The sequence below is a fragment of the Erpetoichthys calabaricus genome, chromosome 4 (genome assembly GCF_900747795.2).
Source record: "Erpetoichthys calabaricus chromosome 4, fErpCal1.3, whole genome shotgun sequence".
NCBI lineage: Eukaryota > Metazoa > Chordata > Cladistia > Polypteriformes > Polypteridae > Erpetoichthys > Erpetoichthys calabaricus.
Window position 1 is genome coordinate 82,870,858 of NC_041397.2, and position 25,419 is coordinate 82,896,276.

Below are 25,419 nucleotides of genomic sequence, written 5' to 3' on the forward strand. Positions count from 1 at the left end.
TGCAGCATCTTATTGCAGATGTTGAAGGAAGCCAGCCTTCTAAGGAAATATAACCGGCTCTGTCCTTTCTTGCACAGCGCATCAGTATTGGCAGTCCAGTCTAATTTATCATCCAGCTGCACTCCCAGATATTTATAGGTCTGCACCATCTGCACACAGTCACCTTTGATGATCACTGGGTCTATGAGGGGTCTGGGCCTCCTAAAATCCACCACCAGCTCCTTGGTCCCTATACTCCTCCTCCAGCCCATTGGGCATCCATGGTACTTGGTATTTTGCTAAATTAGAATGTAAGTCTTCTTATCATCCTGCTGCTGATACCATGTAGAGCCACACTAGTGCTTGCCATAGCTGACCTAATGGATTTTTACTCTTTCCATCACTCTTTCATGTGACTTTCTGTTGCTGCACTAGTTGAAGTTCATACAACTTTGGCAGGCTCTGCATTGGAGCTTCTCATCTGAATGATAAAATGCCACTCATGCAGTTGGCGACTCGTCCTCAGAGTCAGCGTTGTTACGACATATTGTACACTGGGACATCTATTCTAAAGATGGGTTTAATCCATCCATCCATCCTTCATCAAAAAAGGTCTCACTTCATCTCTGGCGACTTGGCCACAATGAAGGCATATCAGATCTAACCTTGGGTTTGATGACACATCTTTCAAAGATCAACTCACCCAGCCTACCAGTTTCATGTTTGACACAGTAGCATCTTCAGAGTCAGTGCTGAACGGGTGGTGTTCAGGTTGTGCTTCCTAAACCTTTCCCTAACCCTTACTCCACTTAGCTACTCCATTTTCATAGATTATTTTTAGCTAAGAAATATTGCAAAGAGTTTCAGCAGGACCAAGAGAAAGACAAAGAACTGGAAAGCAATACTAAAGGGTGAAGTAAGTATCATTTATATGAATGACACTGAACTAATATCTGTGATACAGTGAAAGCAAAATATTAGTAAATAAGTGTGGATGAACGACTCCATTTTAGTAGGGAGAGAAGGAGAGCGCCTTTGTAAATGATGTGTACCTAAGGCTTGTCAAGAAGTGTGGATTTTACACAATGCTGCGCTGCAGGGCGAGGTGATGAAAATAAAAAAAAAGTCAGAAGGCTTGTATCGCTTAAGATTCATAAACTACTGCGATCATTTATCACTTTATGATGATTATCCTTTTGGCATTTGTTATTGGTGACAATTATATTTGTATTTTTGGCAGCTGGAGGGGGACAACTCCTAAATTTGCTTACGAGCCTTTCAGCAGCGTACCCTGCCATTTATCCATGCATGTTCACTCCATTTAATCCTGGCCCCTCAGCTGTGCCGCCCGCAGCCCCCGTTGTGACTGATCGGCCTGTGTGAGTGCTCCCAGCATCGACTGTCACATCACATTTGCATAAAACAGGACAGATAACCAAATCAGAGGCCAGAAATGAAAATGCTCAGCACCGAGCCTGTCACTGCTGTTGTTCAGCTAATTGTGAAAAATTTGATTTGCAGGCCGTCCTGTGTTTATCATTGCGACACTTTCCCAAATTTGCCTCAGCTTACACTTCTCTGCATGTGGCTTTTAAACACAAAGTAGCCTGCGACTGCCCCGTGGGATTACTTACCCAGCCCACCAGCTTTTAATGTGGGCTCATCCACTTGGCTAAATTAGGCGAATGTTGCAGGGTAACACACAATTAGGAAATGAGAAGAGACATTGCAATTGCACTTAGGTGATTTTTTTTCCTCTCCTAAACAACCAAACAACAGCAGATGTTTCCATTTAATTGTTTTTGTATTTAAAAAAAAAATCTACTTGTCTGCAGTAAAATTAACAAGGGGAGGTGCATGAAATTGAGTGTTGTGTACTAATGCCGCTGTTTAGCGAGGTGAGCTCTTATTTACTTGCAGCGCTATACGGTTCGCATTCAGAGTTTTAAAGGGCACTGTAGGTGCAGATCCTTTACAGCTTTCTATTAAAGCTTATCAAAACAGCGACAATTTACCCATGAAATGACTACCACGTCTTAATGGGTGTTTTCTCTGAAAGGGGTTCCAAATAATTGAACTGCTGCAAGTGAGAGGAAAGATCAAAAAAAATTGAAGAGATGCAGGCGGAACTTGAATTCACAAGAATTGCTAGTACATCAGTGAGGGGCCGAGGAGCCACTCATCCTAAAGGAGCCCTCCTGCACCTTCCTCAAGCAGCTCATGGCCATTGTCACTAGTGCTCGGTAGACTGCCTATTGTTAGTGGTATTTCACAAATTCAAGTTTCTCTCCTTATTAACACTTATGGCCTGACCTGACGTTGTCTCTTGTAGTTAATTAATTACTTTGTCGATCCTTTGGAAGCTTGGGAGATCAGAGCTTGATGTGCAACATGGAGAACTGATGGAGCAGGTTAGACATGCCCACCAGGATCTGGCAGCCATGTTCACCTTCTGCAAGGGTTTGAGTGAGTGAGTTGCTCAATGTCATCCCCATGTGACTCACAAATTATTTCAGTCATTCAGAGTCATTACAGCCTCTAAGCTCCATTTCCTTACTTTGCTGGTGGGAACAGTCAAGTCAAGTCAAGTTGGGGAGCATACACTGGTACAGTGCGTTGCTGCACCCACTACACGATGAAACAACTTGGGATCCCGGTTGGCAACCCCCCAGGCAGACACGCAGTCCAGTCCCACCCTCCAGAAATGACCCTCTATCTGCCGCAGCCAGGTGTTATGTGGGCGACCCCTTGGCCTGGTCCAGCCACTCAGGTCCCCAACAATGAGGATCTTATGAGCTGGATCACCCTCGGGGAAACGCGCCACATGTTCATAGTGCCGCAACTGACGCTCCCTCACAATGCAGGTAATGTGCCTCATTCGGGACTCCAAGAGCAACCACTCATTCGACACAAAGTCAAACCAACGGTACCTAAGGATTCTCCAAAGAGACACAGTACCAAAGGAGTCCAGTCTTTGTCTCATATCACTGGATAGCATCCATGTCTCGCAACCATATAGCAAGACAGGAAGCACCAGGACTCTAAAGACTTGGACAGGTTGTCCTCTAATAATAAGAGACCAAAGAAATAAAGTTATAGCTGTAGTACTACACAAACCTACAACCTGTAAAAAGTTGTTGACGGTTTCTCTAAGATGGGGTAAGTCAGTGGCTCTGTCAAGTTGTGTGAATGCAAGGAGACAGGAATAGGGTTTGCCGAGTCAGAGGCTGATGATGTCTCATCAACATTTGCTGTGCCAAGTCACACCCCAGCAACACACCCATCAACACACATCTAAACTTGCAACCTGTTGCCACCCGTTGTCTCCACTTTTCAGTTTCAGGCCAACTAAAATGATTTTACACTCACCTGTTCATTCGCCTATCAATAGTGTTCTCCGTTTAGCGGGCTACTCAGTCATTGTGTCACATCTCAGTGGTTTTTGATTATTGCTGGTAAATTAAATTTCTACACAAGTGAAACAGTGCTGCAGAAGTGAACACTATTACTTCAAATTCTAGAGTCCACGGTCTGAATGCCATTGCAGTCACAGTGTGGATCTTGCATGTTCTGGGCTGGGTGGTCTCGTGGCCTCAGAACCCCTGCAGTTTAGTTTTTTTCTCCTGCTGTCTGGAGTTTTTTTTACTTTTTCTGTCTTCCCTGGCCATCGGATGTTACTTTTATTCTAGGTTAATTAGTATTGCCTAATTTTATTTTTTATATATTTTGTCTTTTTTCTCTTTCTTCATCCTGTAAAGCACGTTGAGCTACATCATTTGTATGAAAATGTGCTATATAAATAAATGTTGTTGTTCTCCTTATGTCTACATGGAGTTTTCCTCTAGTTATTCTATTTTTCTAATCAAATGTATGTGTGTTGAATGTTCAATATTAATTGAGCAAGTGTGGTGGAGTGTTGATGTGTGCAGATGACTGAGGTCCCCCTCATGCTTTGGGCTGAAAGTTTCTGAGATCGATCCATTTTCCCCTCTAACTGTAAAATACGTGGGCTCTGAAAGCCTGGTAATCAAAATGGGGTTGTTATAGTTAAGCCAGGCCTGGGGTTTAAATCCTTGTGTTGTGTCCTTTTTGCTCATTGTTGAGCCGGTTATTTATGTGAATGTTACTTTTCTTTAACTGTCTGCTGTATTTTCTTAGCCTGTGCTAAGCTCCATGGATTTTGTGGGTGGGCCACCTGCTAATCATTGCAACTGGCCTCTGCTCAATATAACCAGGGGGTCTTCCACAGTTCCTGGCGGTTCATTTCAAATGCGCTAGGGAGTTGGTAAGTTTCATGTGGTTTTGCTGTACTTGTGCTATTTCTGAATTTTTTGGATTTGTTTTTACCTCCAGTGGGCTCAGGTAAGCTAAACAGTCCCACGGCCGAACAGAGGGTGGGCACTGCCGCTAACTGTATCTCTGATTTCCTCCACAGCATCAACCTGTTACCAGAAAGCAAAACTTAACCCCATCCCCTTCCTGGGCTGGAGGAATATAAGAGGGGTGTCTTACTATGGAGGTCCTGCCGAGAATCATGGACTTGGAGCATCATATTTAACATCTAATCAAAATTGGAAGAAGGACATTAAAGGACGTCAACAGTTGGGGTAAAAGGCATTCCTCTTGTTAATAATTTTTATGTCAGGGTGGAGTGATAAACCAAAATAGTAAGAAGCATGTTTTAAGTCTTGCTAAAAGAGTTTGCTCTTATGTTAAGTTGTTCAAATGACGTTTTATATCATATTGTTCCATTCTTCTGATAGTCCTGACCTAGACTTGAAGAAGTTTAGCAGTAGGCAGTACCCCAATCCCCATCTGCAGGTATCTACAAACCATATTTAGGAGTGCGGACACCCCGGTTCATGTTCTGCATAGTCGTATGCTGCAGCTCCTGAGTGCGTTCTAAGGATGTTACTGTAGCAGTTCTACTTCTGTTGCTGCTTCTAATATACTGGAACTTTCCAGCAACCATTCGACACGGAAGAGAATGAAATCATCATTTACTCTGCCAGCTTCCACCTGTTCAATGAGATGAGTGGATCCCCTGCTTTTTCTACTCCCCATTCACCATACTTAACTCATGACTGGTACACCTCTTACCCCAATTGCTGATGCCCCTTGCTCCACCTTTTCCCACTGATTGGTCATTTGATTATGTTCAGTTTTCGAATGATTAAAGTGTAGTCGTGAAATGAAATCCAGCGCACTCAGAATCTAAGCAAAATGCAATACTTTTCCTTTTAGTTATGACGCACAATCTATGGGCATTAATTAAAATGCAATGAACTTTTGTGTTGGATTTTAATCTAACAGTAAAACTGTATGCCATTGCGAAAATCAATCAATCATTTGGTTGATATGTTTTTAATTATAAATAAATCCGTGCCAAAATTAAATCCACCATGTGCATATGCATTGCATTATAATGCAGTTAACACAATGAATTGCATTTAATTATAACACGAATAATCTTCTATAGAAAGTGAAGGGGTCTGAATACCTTCTGAATCCACTGTAATTAGTCATTTTACTCACACAAAGCTAATCTGGATTACTATGTTAACTGCCTTGAATATTTCAAGCTTGCCCGACTTGCTGGCTGAGTAACTAGTGCTCATGTCGTACACCCCCAGAGCCTGGACTTGATTCCAGCCTGGGCCCCTTCCAGTGTGGAATTTCTACATTTTCCCCTGTCTGTAGATGGTCTCCATTTACTCCCACGTCCTATTTTTTATGTTACTGGTGTAGATGTGTGTGTATGACTGTGTTTTGTGACAGACTGGTGTCTCTCCCAGGGTTGATACTTGCTTGGTTCTACATGGTGATGGATTAGATTTCAACTCCTAATGAGAACACGAAAATCAAGGATGATTTCACCACTGCAGATTATATTGTAACATTAAAAGATTTTGACTTTAGATGTAAAGTGTTCAGGCGGCACGGTGGCGCAGTGGTAGCGCTGCTGCCTCGCAGTTAGGAGACCCGGGTTCACTCCCCTGGTCCTCCCTATGTGGAGTTTGCATGTTCTCCCCGTGTCTGCGTGGGTTTCCTCCGGGCGCTCCGGTTTCCTCCCATTGTCCAAAGTCATGCAGGTTAGGTGGATTGGCAATCCTAAATTGGCCCTAGTGTGTGCTTGGTGTGTGGGTGTGTTTGTGTGTGTCCTGCGGTGGGTTGGCACCCTGCCCGGGATTGGTTCCTGCCCTGTGTTGGCTGGGATTGGCTCCAGCAGACCCCCGTGACCCTTTGTTCGGATTCAACGGGTTGGAAAATGGATGGATGGATGTAAAGTGTTCCGTTCAATCGCCATTACACATCTGGGAATCAAAGCAAGGAGCTTTTTTTATAAGGTATAATTGGGCAGTTAAAAATGTGCGATTCAATGATGTGTTACAGATCTGGATTGTGAAGGATGAGATTAAGAAATTATGAGGGCGGCCTTCTTATTGAGTGTAGAGAATGCTGCAGAATAAAAGTTTTCCAACAAAATCACAACCAACTGTTCTTTATTTCCCCACATACCTCAATATTTGTGAAAGTTCAGTGTACAGTGCATCCGGAAAGTATTCACAGCGCATCACTTTTTCCACATTTTGTTATGTTACAGCCTTATTCCAAAATGGATTAAATTCATTTTTTTCCTCAGAATTCTACACACAACACCCCATAATGACAATGTGAAAAAAGTTTACTTGAGGTTTTTGCAAATTTATTAAAAATAAAAAAATTGAGAAAGCACATGTACATAAGTATTCACAGCCTTTGCTATGAAGCTCAAAATTGAGCTCAGGTGCATCCTGTTTCCCCTGATCATCCTTGAGATGTTTCTGCAGCTTAATTGGAGTCCACCTGTGGTAAATTCAGTTGATTGGACATGATTTGGAAAGGCACACACCTGTCTATATAAGGTCCCACAGTTGACAGTTCATGTCAGAGCACAAACCAAGCATGAAGTCAAAGGAATTGTCTGTAGACCTCCGAGACAGGATTGTCTCGAGGCACAAATCTGGGGAAGGTTACAGAAAATTTTCTGCTGCTTTGAAGGTCCCAATGAGCACAGTGGCCTCCATCATCCGTAAGTGGAAGAAGTTCGAAACCACCAGGACTCTTCCTAGAGCTGGCTGGCCATCTAAACTGAGCGATCGGGGGAGAAGGGCCTTAGTCAGGGAGGTGACCAAGAACCTGATGGTCACTCTGTCAGAGCTCCAGAGGTCCTCTGTGGAGAGAGGAGAACCTTGCAGAAGGACAACCATCTCTGCAGCAATCCACCAATCAGGCCTGTATGGTAGAGTGGCCAGACGGAAGCCACTCCTTACTAAAAGGCACATGGCAGCCCGTCTGGAGTTTGCCAAAAGGCACCTGAAGGACTCTCAGACCATGAGAAAGAAAATTCTCTGGTCTGATGAGACAAAGATTGAACTCTTTGGTGTGAATGCCAGGCATCACGTTTGGAGGAAACCAGGCACCGCTCATCACCAGGCCAATACCATTCCTACAGTGAAGCATGGTGGTGGCAGCATCATGCTGTGGGGATGTTTTTCAGTGGCAGGGACTAGGAGACTAGTCAGGATAAAGGGAAAGATGACTGCAGCAATGTACAGAGACATCCTGGATGAAAACCTGCTCCAGAGCGCTCTTGACCTCAGACTGGGGCGACGATTCATCCTTCAGCAGGACAACGACCCTAAGCACACAGCCAAGATATCAAAGGAGTGGCTTCAGGACAACTCTGTGAATGTCCTTGAGTGGCCCAGCCAGAGCCCAGACTTGAATCTGATTGAACATCTCTGGAGAGATCTTAAAATGGCTGTGCACCGACAATGCCCATCCAACCAGATGGAGCTTGAGAGGTGCTGCAAAGAGGAATGGGCGAAACTGGCCAAGGATAGGTGTGCCAAGCGTGTGGCATCATATTCAACAAGACTTGAGGCTGTAATTGCTGCCAAAGGTGCATCGACAAAGTATTGAGCAAAGGCTGTGAATAATTATGTACATGGGATTTCTCAGTTTCTTTATTTTAATAAATTTGCAAAAATCTCAAGTAAACTTTTTTCACGTTGTCATTATGGGGTGTTGTGTGCAGAATTCTGAGGAAAAAAATGAATTTAATCCATTTTGGAATAAGGCTGTAATGTAACAAAATGTGGAAAAAGTGATGCGCTGTGAATACTTTCCAGGTGCACTGTATAAAGAAAGTTTAATATATATGTAATAGGCCTAAACTTCTCATTTTGTTGCTGGTTTTTCATGTTTCCTTTGTAATTGGTCAGTTTAGTTTTGGATCATTCAGGTGTCATTCAACAATCGTGCACCTGACTGAAGAGCAGCATGCTGTTGTAACTGAGGTTTTTGTGTAAATGCATTTAGCGGAGTGGTGGCTCTGAGGAAAAGGATCTGTGCTGGTATCTGAAAGGTCAGTCATTCTCCAACCCACTCGTCCTAACACAGGGTCACGGGGGTCTACTGGAGCCAATCTCAGCCAACACAGGGCACAAGGCAGGAACAAAATCCCCGGCCAGGCGCCAACCCACCGCAGGGCTATCTGAAAGGTTGATGGTTCAAATCCTGTTTCTGACAGAAAGGATCCTACTCTGTTGGGCCCTTAACCTGAAAATTGGTACAGGATCTCTGTACAATGGCTGACCCTGCACTCTGATTCCCCCAAGGTCATACAAAAAGGCAATTTCCCCACAGGGATTAATACAGTGTACCAAAAAAAGTCTTTCTATATTATCATGAAAGTGTTGAGGCAGTAAACAGTGTTTGTTACAGAGCACATTTTGGAGAAAACACTTATGATTAATGTCACAAGACAATATGATAATGCTTGAAAACATCAGTCTGTAAAAGAACAGGCAAAAACGGTACAAACGTTTGTGGTCCCAAGTAGGAAAAATCCCCATTTAATAAAGTGATGCTGGTCTTGTAAAAGTGCAGCCATTACTGCAGAAATGCTGACGCATCCTCTTTATCCAGTCGTTAGCGGACAGGCTGAGGAGCTGGGCCGCTGGTCGGTACAGCTGTGAGGTGATGCACAGAGCTTTGCCAGGGTCAAAGGTCTTCCTCTATGTAGGCTAGTTCCTGGATGCTCCCTTGAATGTCCCCTGTGTCTCCGTCACCACGTCATACAAATTCCCACACTAACATAACACATGTTGCATATGTACAACACAGAGATTTGTGACCAACAGTATCTCTATTTCTTGGTCAAATGAAAGATGCTGGAAGTTGACGTCATTTTTACATATCTGTTACTTGAAGGAGGCCTATCTGTTACTTTCTCGTAGATGAAGTATAGGGAAAGTATTGCAATCGTCCAAAAATTCGACCCCAAGATTTTGATGAATCTCGACATTTTAGACCCGACTAAGTCTGATTTACTTTCTTGTAGGGAAACCATTGCAATCGTCCAAAAATTTGATTTCAAGATTTTCATCAATCTCGACGTTTTGGATCTTGATGAGTCTGAAAATACCATTTTTGTAATTATGTCTGTGTGTCTGTCTGTCTGTGTGTGTGTATGTAAACACGATAACTTGAGTATACTTTCATTTAGGTCAACCAAATTTTGCATACAAGTATTAGGTACAAAATATACATTTCTATCCACTTTTGAGCTATTTCCGCTAACCGTAAGTGGTACTTCTTTATATATGCAGTTGCAGAGTCTGATTAATTCAACTTTACTTTTATAATAATTGTTCAATATATTATTAATTTGATTTGATTTGTTGTTGATGTTTTTTTAATGCACATAATACTGTATAAAAATATAATCATTGTCTTGTGGTTTACTCCTCAAATATTCATCCCCATATCTGAGTATATGAGAAAGTCTAGGGGAGACTACTCCTGATTTTGGAACTCAGTACTTTACATCATCTCTGTGTTGATATCTTTGGTGCTGTTTTCACTTCACTGATGTAATCTTTTTGATTTCCTGCAAAAGAAACAATAGATGTTAAAAATGGAACAAGGTAAAAGAAACTTGAATATCAAAAATATGTGAGTCAGTTTGTAGCAAAATTCAGAGTACGGCTTCAGAAGGAATCTGATGCAGGGATAATGCTTGCGCTCCCCTTAGCCTTCATCAACAGGTTATTATCTTGTTATCTGGGTGGCTCACCCAGTTTCATAACTCAAACATCTCAGTAAAAGCTGTACTTCCTCACCTCCTCTATCTCATTTCAGATTTTTACTTGTTTCTCTCAATTGTTAGCCTTTTTTCAAATTCACCTATGTAACGGTCTGGCTGTGTACACAGGAACAGGATGCTGGAAGAGAGATCAGCCTTTACGTTGCACACGCAGAAGTACAGATGAGATGAGATGAGATGAGATGACAGGTTCTTCTATTGCTCTCCACGATGATCAACTTCTTTGTGTTAGTAAAACCAGTGGTCACTGAGTCATGGTGCTTGGCCGGTGGCTGCCACAGGCCAAATTCTTGGACTGAGAGAACCTCTTAACTTGAACTTTCTTAGTGTTCTGGCCTAAGGTAGCTCTACACCTCATTCCAGGGGCACTTCCCGTGTTGGGCCAGCCATGCTTTATTATCGCAACTGCTGATTAGTGTTTGTTGCCCTTGCCTTTCCATATTGACATGTAGAGGACCTTTGCTTTTGGTATTGTGGATTTTAGCACCTGGTGGCTGAAGTATCTCTGAAACAGTTGCAATCCAGGGATTTTTGAACACTATAGTTTCTAGAGTTTGATGAAAGTGGAGCAATATATAAAAAACATCAACTGAGTGGCTGAAAAGCTAACAAAAACAGCACAAAGGTTCAAATAACAGTGGTATGTAGTAGGACATCTCTGAAAGTTCCTCTTCAACCCTGATGCCTGTAGCCAACACCAACAAAAGACCATGTAAGTTGCAATCCTGTCAACTAAGAACAGGAAGATGTGCCTACAGTGGACATGTCACATGTGTTCAGTAAAACTACTTGGATGAAGTTTGGAAAAATTTTATCTAGTCTGATGAAACTCAGCTTCTGCTGGGAAATGCAGATGGGGGCATAAATAAATATAAACAACATGGATCCATAAATGCACCCTGCCTTGAGTCATCATGTGGACACATTTGCAGGGTTAATTTTACACATAAACACATGGAAAAAATTACAGAGTAGTGCAGTAGCAATTAAGATTTTAGGGACTTTCAAGTCTCAATCTGATATTATTTTAGAGATTCAAGAAGGATGGTGTTAGTAAGATTGTTAGGCCAAATGGCCTATGCCAGTCAAAATTTTTCAAATGTTTTAGAGAAGCAGCACAGACTGATGGTATTGAAATTATGATATTGTGGGGAACAGCCCGGAGACAGACAGGTAGACATGTTTTAAAGTCACCACACACGTTTATTTACAATCCTATATACAACAGTGATCACGCACAACCCAGTGCCGCAGCACCAATCACCCTCAGTCCAGGCCCTCAACACAATGCTTTTCTCTTCCCCTCACTGCCTCCACTCCTCTCCTCCGAGCTCCGTCCTCTTCCACCCGACTCCAGCCATCGAATGGAGGGAGGCGGCCCCTTTTATACACACCCGGATATGCTCCAGGTGTCTTCTGATGAGCTTCCACCGGCACTCCCCAGTGTGACGGAAGTACCGGCTCCGCACCCGGAAGCACTCCCAGTGTCCCTGCTCCTCTTCCCCCCAGCACTTCCGGGTGAGGCAGAAGTGCTGAGGTCCAAGGCTGCGTAGGCATCGGGGTGCTTCCTGGCGGTGACCACAGACCCCTACAGGGCTGAGCTTCAAAGCTCTGTACCCGTGGTCCCCAAAGCAACCAGGGCAGTCTCCCCCTCGTGGTCTAGAGGAGACACAAGCTCTCCTCTGGTCCTCTTGGGCTTCCCGGCTGGGTACCATCCCCAGCCGCGTGTTACGATATGCAAATGGTTTCTGGGCACTCATTAGGCCTACCAAATGTATGTCATTTGAATTCTACAACATAGCTGCACATCATTGGTTATCATTGGCATTCCCTTATGACCACTTTCTGCACTTTCTTTCGGTAGGCTAATGCAAACTGTCAGAAAACACATAATGTCTCAAGCTGGTTCCCCATAAAGTGCGCTCACAAAGTATTCAGACCCCTTTGTTCTTTTCACATATGTTACAACCTTGTGCTAAACTCATTTCAATTTACTTTTTCCCCACATAAAGGAACACTCGATACCTCAGAAAGACAAAGCAAAAACAGGAATTTTTAGAAACTTTGGTAATATTTTACAAATTAAAACATGAACTATCACATTGAGACAAGCAATCAGAGCCTTTACTCAGGACTTAGTTGCCGCACCATAGCTTGGAGTCTTCTTGGTTATGACGCGACAAGCGTTACACACCTGGATTTGGGGATTTCCAGCCATTCTTCTCTTCAGATACTAGCTCTGTCAGGTTGGATGGAGATCAGTAGTGGACAGATATTTTCAGGTCTCTCCAGAGAGGTTCAGTTGGGTTCAATTCTGGGTTCTGGCTGTGAAACTCAAGAACATTCAGAGAGTTTTATAACTCAGCCGCTCGTGTGTTGTCTTTGCTTTGTGCTTAGAGTCATTGTCCTGTTGGAGTGTGAACCTTTGGTCCAGTCTGAAGTCCATAGCGCCCTTGAGAAGGTTTTTATTAAAGGATTAGTCAAGTTATGTCTTCACAAACATGGTATATAAGCATTTGCCACACAAAATTGTGTTCTAAAGTTAGGCGCTCTCTGTAAATTAAATTAAAAAACATATCTTACCTTCACTGCCACTTTACAATGGAAACAATGGGGCACTATTGGAAAATGCTAATTAAAGAATAAATACATAATTAAGTGGGATGAGTCTTAATAGTAAGTCAATTAAAATTATGACAGAGTTAATCAGCAGCAAAAACTGGTCACTAATTAGGAAAAGCCTAAAAACCTGAAACCATAGTAGCACTCCAGGACCAGAGTTGGAGACCCCTGATCTAGACAGATTGAAAGTCTTTGGCAAACATTTTATCATTGAAATTAAACTTCTAAATATTAAAGCTAATAATAAAAAGGTTACATGTCATATAATCCCATCAGCTCCATGATGATTGTTCTGGAAATGTTGAGTACAAATAGTCTTGTTTACAAAGAATGGTTTGGTCAGAAGTACACACAGAAAATGTCCCTTCCACCTACCTTAGTCCACAGTACACTTAATATATGAAAAAAATGTACAATTGCCACAGTCACACATCACTTGCATATTTTCAGGACCTTCATACGGGACTGCAGGCCTCCTGATACTGTCTCAGCTACACTGTATAACGACAAGAGTCGGCCAATTTAGAGATACCGTATCACAGTGCTCACTACAAACACCTTTATGTAAAATCTAATCCACCATTTCTGAGCAGAAGAAATCAAGGATTCAATAAATAAGCGCACAGTGCTGTGCAATTGTTCAAAATGTTACTTTTTATTTTGACAAAATGAGTTTGAAAATCTTGTAGGCTTGGTTTGAGTCATCACCAAGAAATCAGCAACCAGACTGGCAAAAATGTGATAAAAATAAATAAATAACCAGACTCATTACACAAACCTCCATTTACATTCCTATATTACATATTAAAGGTATTAAACAGTAAAACATATTTCCCATCGAAAAATTTCATACAATTGCTGATCACTTGTGTTCATGAATTCGAAGTACTCCAATAGTTCACACATAAATTATACCATTTAGATTGCAGAATTAATAGAAGCAAACATGTTTTTTGCTGTTTATACTAATTCATGATTTCCATCTTTGTTAACATCATTTTCTTTTACATTGACACATAAGGCATATTTGTCAGCAGTTTGTTATGCAAATTATAAAATGTAGGTATTGAAGATCCCATTACAATACACTTTGATTGAAAATGACGCCAATGGTCATACAAGTGACAGCGTCATCGATATTTAAGTCACAACTCATTACCCTGGGGCAGTGATAGCCAGCACTGTAACCTTGCCATTTGTTTCCTTCAATATACTGTGCATAGTTTGCATATTGATTTTAACTTTAATGAAAAAAATGTAATAGTATATTACATTATATATATTTGTATATATTGTAAATATTTGTAAATTATATTTATATATTTATGAATATATATATATATATATATATATATATATATATATATATATATATATATATATATATATATATATATACACAATATATATACATATATATATATATATAGGGCGGCATGGTGGTGCAGTGGGTAGCGCTGCTGCCTTGCAGTTGGGAGACCTGGGGACCTGGGTTCGCTTCCCGGGTCCACCCTGCGTGAAGTTTGCATGTTCTCCCCGTGTCTGCGTGGGTTTCCTCTGGGCGCTCCGGTTTCCTCCCACAGTCCAAAGACATGCTGGTTAGGTGGATTGGCGATTCTAAATTGGCCCTAGTGTGTGCTTGGTGTGTGGGTGTGTTTGTGTGTGTCCTGCGGTGGGTTGGCACCCTGCCCGGGATTGGTTCCTGCCTTGTGCCCTGTGTTGGCTGGGATTGGCTCCAGCAGACCCCCGTGACCCTGTGTTCGGATTCAGCGGGTTGGAAAATGGATGGATGGATGTATGTATATATATATATATATATATATATATATATATATATATATATATATATATATATATATAGTGATATATGGCCGGCCGTTCATCCCGGCCAATACCCCCAGGCTGCCAGGTGGAGCCCTCCCTGCAGTATGGAGGTGTCCCGAATGCCAGTAGGGAATTATGGACATTGGAGTTTTCCTTTACAGCCCTGCTGGATACCACGGGGGCTGCTAGAAGGCACTGCAGGGAGGAGCAGTGACTATTTGCCCTATGCCCCGGAAGTACACATGGACACATGTCACATGGACAAGAGGAATGACGTGCTTCCAGGATGAAGAAGAGGACTTTTTATCTGACCGGAAGTGATAAGGAGTCACATGGACTGAAGGATGGGAAACACTTCCGGGTTAGGGACTATAAAAGACTGGGAAAAACACCAGAGCGTGGAGCTGAGCTGGGTGGAAGGGTGGCAACGCGTCTGGGAGTGGTGGAGTGTTATTGATTAGTGTATTGTATTGATTTATATGAGTATTGTGGAGAGGAGGGTGCTTGGTGCACATAATTATTATAAAATAAATAATTATTGGACTTTTACCTGGTGTCTGGCGTGGTGTCCGAGGGTTCAAGGGAGCGATAGCGCCCCCTATCTGTCACAATATATATATATATATATATATATATATATATATATATATATATATATATATATATATATGCACACAGTATATATTGTGGCGAGCGGCTGGGGGGGGATGCCCTGGTTGTTATGGGTACCATGGGAACAGAGCATGGAAGCTCAACCCTATAGGGGCCCGTGGTCACCAACAGGGGGCGCCCAGATGCCTGAAGAGCCCTGGCCGTCAGCACTTCCGCCACACCCAGAGGTGTGCCTTCATCAGGAGGCACCTGGAGCACGTCCAGGTGAACATAAAAGGGACCTCCTCCCTCCATTCGATAGCTGGAGTCGGGTGGAAGAGGACAGAGCTCGGAGGAGAGGAGTAGAGGCTGTCAAAGAGAGAGACATTATTGTGAAAGGCCTGGACTAAGGGTAATTGGTACAGGGGCACTGGGTTGTGTATGCACTGTAAATAATAGAAAATGTACAACAAAATGTGTGTTTGGGTTTGAACCATCGGTGTCTGCCTTATTGTGTTTGGGCTGCTTTACACTATATATATATATATAATGTATGTATGTATGTATATATTTACATTTTGGAATCATTAATACATTATTCGGTCATATCTGGACCACATTTTCTATTCAAGGGTGAAAAGAAGAAGGATCCCCAAAACATCAACCCCAATGGAAGTGCAGGCTGTCTCAGATTCATTACTTGAACATTACCTAAAAATTCAGTATAATTTATATTCCACAATCTTTGCCATTTTGTTTCCCTCACATGTTCCACTCTGTTAATATGTTAAATATAATCAAGTCCATATATTTGGACCGTGACACATTTTTAATTATTTTGGTTCTGTACGCCATCACAATGGATTTGAAACAAAGCAATCAAGATGTGATTGACGTGTAGACTTTCAGCTTTAATTTAAGGGGATTACCAATAAATATCATAGGAGCCATTTAGGAATGACAGCCATTTTTCTGCACAACCCCTCCATTTCCAGGGGTTCAAAATATTTGGACAAACTAAGATAATCATAAATATAATGGTCATTATTAATTTTTGGTTGAAAATCCTTTAGTCCATGACTGCCTGAAGACTAGAACCCATGGCCTTCTCGAAGTGCTGGGTTTCCACCCTGCTGATACTTTGCCAGGCCTTTACTGCAGATGTCTTCAGTTGCTGATTCTTTGTTGGGCTTTCTGCCATCAGTTTTGTCTTCAGTAAGTGAAATGCATGTCCAATTGGGCTGAGGTCAGTTTATTGACTTGGCCTTTGAAGAATCTTCCTCTCCTTTGTTTTGCAAAGCAGCTGGTTTGCTGTCATGGTGTGTTTTGGCTCATTGTCCATCTGTACTGTGAAGTGTCGATCTATCGGTTTTGCAGCATTCCCCTAAATCTGAGCAGATAGTATAGCCCTCTACACTTCAGAATTCATTCTACTACATCTATCAACAGTCATATCATCAATAAACACCATTGACTGACTTCCTTTTGCAGCCATGCAAGATCATGCCATAAAACTGTCTCCACCATGCTTCACAGATGATGTGGTATTCATCGGATCATGAGCCGTTTCCTCCTCAATACTTTCCTCTTTCCAACATTGATCTTAGTTTCCTTTGTCCAAAGAAAAGTGTTTCACAATTGAACAGGCTTTAAAAAATGTTTTCTGACAAAGTCTAACCGGTCCTTCCTATTCTTGAGGTTTACCAGTGGATTGAACCTTGTGGTCAACTATCTATCTATCTAACCCTCTGTCTTTAGTTTTGTGAAGTCTTGTAGAGACTTCTTGTAGACTTTGGCAATGATAGGTCTACCTCCCAGAGAGTGTTCTTGGTTTGGCTAAATTCTGTGAAGGGGTTCTTCTTCACCAAGGACAGAATTCTGCAATCATCCAGCACAGTTGTCATGTCATCTCTGGTTTTCCAGACCTTCTGGTGTTGCAGAGTTCACCAGTGTGTTGCTTCTTTTTAAGAATATCCCGAATGGTTCATTTAACCACTCTTTGTATTTCTGCTATCTCTCTGAAGGTTGTTTTGTTTTCTCTGCCTAATGATGGACTGTTTTTACTTGCATGGACAGCTCTTTGGACCTCATATTGAGAGCTCACAGTGACAGCTTCTAAATGTAAATTCCACACTTGGAATCAGTTCCAGACCTTCTTCCTGCTTAATAGTTAATGATATAATGAGGGAACCGCTCCCACCTGGCTAAGGACAGGATACATTAATCATGAATTGTGGTCTGCAACAGCAGATTGGAGGACCTTGGAGCAGAACCACTGCTCCACCAGACAGAGAGAAGCCCAAGGAGATGGTATGGGCATGTAGTGAGGATGCCCAGGTATCTGTCACAGCAAATGTACTACTGAGGGAAGACGCTGGAGGCATCACATCTTACTGCACTCATGTAGTGCTCGAAACATGGCCAAGCAATACCAGCATCCCATTGGGCAATATCATATGAGCACCAACAAAACGGGAGCTCCCAGTGTGAAAATATGCAACCTTAATTCATAGAGCTGTAATGTAATACTGATCGCTCACATAATTTTGATATGTAAAATGAAAGTCAATTTTATGTTTAGTCAGAAATTACTTTTGCCAGTTGTATAGTATTTGGAGTAGTTGTTAAGGACATTTCCTTCATTTTGTCTTTGTTCATTTTTTTTTTACTTTTCTATGTAACAAAGATTTTCTTGCCGTCTGCATTCAAGATGGCGATAATGAGATCAAATAATGAGAATGTTTTTGTTAAATATTGATCTCTTTCTTACATTGTATTATTCACATAAAGTAGATTTTATCAAATGACAAGATCTTTAAGCTGTCACACCTTTCAGAGAGTTTCCTATGCATAGGAGGTAATGGGGTGGTATAATGTGATGTAACGTGTGTTTTATACAAGAGTTCAGTCTTCATAAGCTTAGTCCAAGCAATTAATATTTGTCATTTGTTTAACTGTAACTGTACTTACGTCAAGTGCTCCTTCAGATCTGATGAATAAAGGATATCCATTGGAATCATTGGAGTGATCTCAGCTCTTATTTTAAAAAGGAAAATGTGTAACAGCAAAGTAATACCCGTTTATTGTATTTATGTAATATTTTATTGTCACATCAACCAAGCTAATTTTGAATTGGGTTTTGTTCATATTTATCAACCGATCCACCGCTCCTTCATGTTTTTCCCAAACGTCTGACTGGAAGGTATACTATCACGAATTGTTCATTTTAACGGCCTGTGGGCACAGTCTCCTAGCAGGAGAGAAGCAGAAAGACAGTAAAACCTGACATATCTCCACTGGGATTCCTTCCCAAGATAAACAGATGGAGAGTAAAATGACAAGTAATGTTGAAGTGTTGTGAACATTTTCATGATCCACTGAAATAACATGCTAATGTGCACCATCAGGGTGATTATTACTGGATTGTATTGTCAAAGTGTGCACAGCAGTTGGTTCCAAAATCAAGTTTCCTTGTGTAAAGTGCAATATAAGCTGTTTGACTTTGACCAGCCTTCTAACTGGCGAGAACTTTAAGATACAAACTCAAGAAAATCCAAGATAAGCCCCTCAACCTAAACAGAATACTTTGGCAGCACAAGACACAAACAGTTAAGTGAGAAATCCGTCTCCTGGTGTATTAAATCTCAGCGAAGCCCTCCTGACACAGGGATTTTGTGGATTTCTGAGCAAGCTGTGAAACCAAGATGTAAGCATCATTGACTTTTCAATATTAAAAACAAAAACGCATTCATAAATCACAGTAAAGATTCAGCGGCTGGAAAAAAAAATCAAACTAAAGGATGCGCATGTATATCCTAATGACTCTACTTAAAGCACTACTTTTTTGATGACTTTAATCCATCACGGCTGAATAGTAAAAAGAGTGTATCAGCCAGGCTGGTTTCAAGCCCCAATGATACAAATTTACAACTATTTATGGTAAGCACTCTACTGATTACAGTAAAAATGCATTTTGGCATTTAAGACTGGCATAACTTACAGATCTGGGAAAATTGCATTTGATTTCGTAATAAAAACACTTTTGTTCTGTCAAGAATATAATATGTCATCTGAAATTAAATTACAGTAAAACACGTCAAGGGAATGATGACAACTGGCGATTTAGCTAAGTGTGCACAAATGGATTCTGAGATTTGCTTACATATTGACAAGTGTATCTTAATATTTGCCTGGTAAAACTTTAAAAGTGTATAGGAATTAGAAAAGATCCAAGATAGAACTGTGAGTGCCACAGGAGATGGAAGGGCATCCCAGAGGGTGATTCCTTGCCCAGACGGGATGTTATGATAAAAGAAAACAGAAGGGCGGACTCTCCCTGACTAGATGAAAGCATTACCTGGCAGGGAGGCCAGTACATTGGGAAGACCACTAACATCTGGGTGCTATGTCTCCCCTTATACTAGAGGGCAGCATCCCTGGGATTTCGATCTCCTTTGGATACACGCAGGGTATCATGGGAATTGGTGTCCCAGAATACAGCCCTTTTGGATTTCATGGGCGCCACAAGGGGGCGCAGCAGGGAAATATGGTCCTTCCTGTGGTCTCGGAAGTGTTTCCTGCAGACCATGTCCTACCCCCGGAAGTAGTGCAGGGTCAAAGATAAAAGGAGCCACATCATCTTGACCAAGGAGTCAGAGTCGGGAGGCAGAGAGCGAAGCACACCTGGAGGAGAAGAAGGAGTATTGTGAATTGAACATTGTGGTGTGGACTACACAAAGGTATTTTGTGAATGCAAAATGTTTATTTGCACTTGGGACTGTCTTAGTGTGGATGTGTATGGGATTTGGGGAATTGGTGGTGCCCCCTGGAGGTCACAACGCACATTTAAAACTTTTTAGTCATGGGCCCAGAGTGAAATACTGGAACAATTCTGCGCCACTCCATCACAGTGACATTTTCTGCTGGAAAAATAGCAGCAATAGACTAGCATTGACCTCCTGACTACCACAAAGTAATGCTGGTATCACACGTACTGTAAGTGGAATATGATAGAACATGAAACCCTTAATAGACCCCAAGTTAAACAAAAATGGTCCAATGGATGGATGTGTGGGATATATGCAAACATTAACATGATGATATTATAGCATCAGAAAATAAGGCAATAGAATAAAAGATTTTTATTTCTCTTTTTTTTTGTTTTGTCAGGTCTCCTTTAATTTCGCATTAATTAATTGCACTCTTTACATGTGTGTAAAACAAGCTTGACATCTATAAAAGACACATAATCTAGACATTTAATAGGCTGGATTTATTTGGTGTGCTTTATTCCTTCTACTCACTCAAGCTGTGCTCCCTGAAGACAGCATTAAAAATGTGATTAGTTAGCTTCCATCAATAACAAAAAAATAAGAAAACACACTGAAGGGACAGGTTTGTGGAGGCCGCAGCACAGTGTGTAGTAAAAATATATGGCCTAATAAGTTTACATTTGCAGGCTCATTTGTTAAAACTCCAGAATTTCTAATTTGTGTCTACAAGATAAATGGAAGGGGCCTTTGTAATGTGTGAGATTAATACTGATGGATGAGGAACCAGTTTTCCGCATCTTTTTCCCTACCATTTCCCGGGAAAGCATTTTGCTGCCTACTTCATTTAAATGCTTTCCTCAAGATCATTATCATGTAACTTATTTGGACCTGATAATGTTTTTTAAATTGAAAACTAAGCAAGACTGCCTCAAGGGGTTTATTTGCATGGTGGGGTATGGTGTGCTCTGGCGTAAAGTGTATACATGGACGAATGAAGATACCTGTCCCTTGGACGGAATTTGCTCGTTTTACTTATTTTGCATTCCCTCTAGTCTAATTTCATATTAATAGGATTAATAATTTTAATTAGAATTCATGCAAGCCAGGCCTCTCTGTACAAGTTGGGCCAATCCATACAAGTCTCAGGCCTTTAGTTGATTTAAAGAAGACTTTTATACTACATGGATTTATAAAATGTTGTCTTTTATAGTTCACTGCAAACCTAGTATAAATAAAAAACTAGAACGCTGCAAGGAACTGTTAATAGTGGCAACATGTCTGCATTGTCACAGTTTAATACACAAGATGTAGAATTAGAAAACTTGTATTGTTTTCATCTTTGCTATAAAATTATGTCATACTTTTCTGTTTTATTATGGACACATAGAGCACTGCACCCCCTTTATGTTACATCTAGATATTTAAAAAGTTTCAAACCAAAAGAAATTTGGAAAGGATAGCTGATGGCACACTTAAGTGCCTGCAAAGTTTAAGATTCAATGGAGCTAAAATTCCACAGAATATTTCACAAAATACATCATCATTTCTCTATTCAAGAATATTTTTAGGCTATAAGCCATTTTAGACTAATATATTTTCAAAAAAGATAAAGTACCACATGGATCTGACACAGCTCTCCCTAAATAACAGATGTTGGTCTTTTCATAAGAATTTACCCATAGACAGTGATGAGCAAAAGGATTCACACAAAGTAGAATTTGTAATGAAACTTTAGTTTCGCTTTGCAAAACAATTCAGCGATATTCACACCATTATCATATATATTTTCAACTAATCTGCAACCTCTCTCTCCATGTACAGAAGCTTGGAGAAATGTATTGTGGTACATAGCCTAGAAAGAGGGAGTGCAGACAGAGAGCACAAGATCCATTGACCTGGGTGTGTATCTTGAAGGATCCTGGCTTGGATCAGATTATGGATATGGGCAAGTCAGCACAGATGGTGTTACCTCTGACCCAGAATGAGCCATGCGAAGTGGAAAGTGGGCAGTGGGTGAGGCAGATGAGACGGCCTTCAATGGCATGGATGGAGCTGTGGAAGATCGTAAGGTGGTAGCGGTATAGGAGGGCTGTAGGTTTCAGCTTTGGAATAGCCTTTAGGGAGTGGCATTCCCTGCACCCCAAACAATTTATTTTAGTGATGTTTTGTTTATCGCAAATGCAAAATCACATGCAAAACTTATTTTAGGAGCTAAAGTGTATGCAATTTCACTCATCATTAATTACAGACTACACAATTATTTTTCAAACAACGTTTTCCTCCTTCCATTCCACTGCCCGTGACACACTCATTATTTCTTTGAGTATGATGGGCCTGGCCGAGCTGTAAACTGCCTGAAGCTGCCTCACAGATGTAGCCCTCTCATTCTAATGTACTTCTGTTGGAGTCCTCGCCTTCAGGGTGTTTGCAACGTTCTCATGAAACTCGTAGACTCTCACCCATACTTTTATATCTTCTTCATTAAGCAGTACTAGAAGGAAGTCAGTTCAAAACAAACATTTTTTTAAAATTTGTTTTAATTTAATCATCTTCTCATTTTCAAGCTATTCCCACATTAAAAGATCAACTATATCAATTCCACTGATGTTTGTTTAAATAATTTTCAGAGAAATAAGTGCTGTTGAGGTAGCATTTAAAATATGTAATCACAAAGGCTGGAATCCCATGTTCGAGTGCTTCAGACCATTCGTACATCCCAACCCAGTGTAGCAGGGATCTAGAGCTTATCTCAGCAGCAGCTTTGGGACCTACACAGGGTGCCATTCCATCAAAAACGATACAGGACAAGATAACATAATACTCACAAACCCACCTAGCAACATGGAAAGAAAGCAAATGCAGAAAAATGCCTTATGTAATATGCCTGCTGAAATACCATGTGTGACGTGAATACGTGGCTGACATCTGCTTCTCATACAAGTAACAAGTCCATCTTTAGTCTCTCATATCAGTAAGACAGCAAGGTGGTCTTTACATGTGTCAGACCTGAGAATGAGCCACTGGTGCTATGTGTTGTTTGTTCTGAAGTGCTAACAAATGATTTATGTTGATGCCAGGAGACAAAGCATAGTGAGTATGTGTCCAAACCTATTGGCTTATCTGAAAACTAACTTAAGGAAAACAAGAGCGAGCAAATGATCTTTCAATCAGCTTGAATAGGAAGTGAAAATACTAGAGCAGTTCAAGAAATCCTACCGTGCAGAGCAACTTACAGGAAAGACAGGAAAGTCTCGTATAACTGCGGAGACTTCGATTTTGCCTGTTGCCAAAAATACGGCTGGTGTCACGTGAGGAGAGAATGACTTCAAGAAGCTAAATCTCATATCACTTTCAAGCAATACTGTTAAACTAAGTGTGGCACGCGGCTGGGGGTGGTACCCAGCTGGGACGCCCAAGAGGACCGGAGGAGGGCTTGTGTCTCCTCCAGACCATGAGGGGGCGACTGCCCTGGTTGCGTTGGGGCCACAGGTGCAGAGCTTTGAAGCTCAACCCTGTAGGGGCCTGTGGTCACTGCCAGGGGACGCCCCAATTCCTGGAGAGCCCTGGACCTCAGCACTTCCACCACACCTGGAAGAAGAGCAGGGACACCTGGAGTGCTTCCGGGGATGCAGCCGGCACTTCCGCCACTCTGGGGAGTGTTGGTGGAAGATTGCCGGGAAACACCTGGAGCACATCCGGGTGCTTATAAAAGGGACCGCCTCCCTTCATTCAGGGCTAGAGTCGAGTGAGGAGAAGGACAGAGCTTGGTGGAGAGGAGTGGAGGCAGCCTGAAGAGGAGAAAGGCATTGAGTGAAAGAGGCCTGGACTTTGGGGGAGTTTTGGGGGTTTTTGTGTGCACTTATTAATGTAAATAACAGACTGTAAATAAACGTGTGGTGGTGAATTTACCATGTCTACCTGTCTGTGTCCGGGCCAGGTTCCACATAAGGACTGATGAAATGAGACATAACTTAAGTCCTCTGTTTCAGATTAGCGAGAGTATATTGCTCCTCCAAGCGGACTGTGATACTTAGCTCGATGAGAGAAGTCGCAAAATCAACAGGAATGTTCAAGCAAATTATACAAAAAATCCAACCTAAATCCATTAAGTAGTTCTCTCATTTGCTAGCTAAGCAGAGGCAAGGTACACTCTGAGGCTGACGCCTGAGTGAGGAGGGCCCTGCCCGGTTCCCTCTTCCCTTGGGCTATAGCCTCTGTTTCAGATTAGCATGAATATATCGCTCCTGCAAATGAACTATGATACTTAGTGCAATGAGAGAAGTTGCAAAAATCAACCGAAATGTCCAAGCAAATTATACAAAAAAATCCTGATCTAAATCCATTAAGTAGTTCTCTCATGAAAACGACAGAAAGACAGACATTAGATTTTATATATATATAGAGAGAGATTATAATGTAAATTTCTACAGATGAACATGAAAATAAGGTCAGATCGCCCCAAGGACAAAAAAAAGCTCCAATTAAGCTGGAGAAAAAATAAAATCTGTAGGTGTTCCAAGGCCAAAAACACTGCCCAGCACCAAATGGGCATTCTACCTAACATAAATTTGCTTAAGTCATTCCTCATTGCTTCCATGCTTCATCCCAGAGGACAGAGATTTGTGTATGTTAGATACGAACATGAAGTGGAAGTGCACAAAGCGTTTACTCACACATTCAACTTCTATAGCCATTTTTGATATTTTGAATGTATTTATTGTGTCAGATAAGACAGAATGATCTAAATTGGAGGGAGTAAGCACCGATGGAGACCTAGCAATGATGGGATAACACAGTGGGCTCATGATGTGTGTGAAAGCTTTCTGTTTCGCTTGTAACATTTGTACATTGCAGTTTACATAGGGAAGTGCTGGATACCTAAAAACATGTCAACAGACCATAAGAGCATCTTGGATGAAGCAGTTAAAATAGTCGACTTCATAAAGATCTGGCCTCTGCAGTCTGATTTATTCCGTGCGCCATGTGAAGAAAGTTATAGTGGTCATGTTCAGCTTCTGTGACATATTTTAGGTACAATGGCTTTCTCAGGCCAAGATACATACTTGGTATTTTGTGTTGTGTGCTGACATAAGAATTTTGTTCATCCAACTCAAATATGAGCTATCAAACTGTTTCTATGATTTTAAATGACTCACTAAATTGGCTTATCCTGGGGATGTTGTCAGTGAGTTCTCCTGTACAGCAAATCAGGGATGACTTTTAAAGTCCAAATTCAAGCAGAAGCCACAAGAAAAAAGCTGCAACTTTGATCCAGACATATGGACAAATCAAACTTTGAGGTGCTTTATTTGAAAATTAGTCTAAATTTAACAACAGAAGAGATGCAGCTACCAGATTCAGTTACTAAACTGATTAAAGAGGGTCATCAGAATTCGAGAATCCAGCTTTGTGACTTCTGCTTTCAGATGTTCAGTTCAGTTGGATTTGAAAATACGTTTATAAATCTGCACAGTACAA